This window comes from Hakea prostrata, chromosome 5 (genome assembly GCF_041222555.1).
Source record: "Hakea prostrata isolate BN-2017 chromosome 5, UWA_Hpros_2, whole genome shotgun sequence".
NCBI classification, from domain to species: Eukaryota; Viridiplantae; Streptophyta; class Magnoliopsida; order Proteales; family Proteaceae; genus Hakea; species Hakea prostrata.
In genome coordinates this window covers 27,745,009-27,745,493 of record NC_142604.1, presented here as the reverse complement: position 1 = coordinate 27,745,493, position 485 = coordinate 27,745,009, and positions in this window count along the sequence as shown.

Genomic DNA, 485 nt, shown 5'->3' with positions numbered 1-485 from the left:
GAATCCACTCCTTCACCAAACGGAAGTGAGGTCAAAATTTAGTTAAGTACAAGTCTCAAGTTATAAAGGTAAGTTAAAGTTATTACAATTCTTCTAAGTATACTGTCACAAAAGAAGGGGTAACTACTCATAAGTCTCCTCCATAATAAATATATCTTCTTCAAAGTTGAGGACCATGGAGACCCAACATGACTGCTCCCATACAACTCCGGGGCTAACCCTGGTATGCCTGGTAATCTTCTTCGGTATGGTCACCGAAGTCTTCAACGTAGCCAACCTCCGGATGGTAGTATGAGGTATCTGGGTCCGCCTCGGGGAGGGTTCCATCGGAGTAATCACCAGTAGAATAGCCTAACAAAATATTGCAACGAGAAAAGGAATGAGTTCAAAAGAACTCAGCAAGGAAGTTATCCCACCACACATAAACCACAAGATAATCATAAAATGATGCGAGATGATATGAGGCATATAATGCAATATGACTT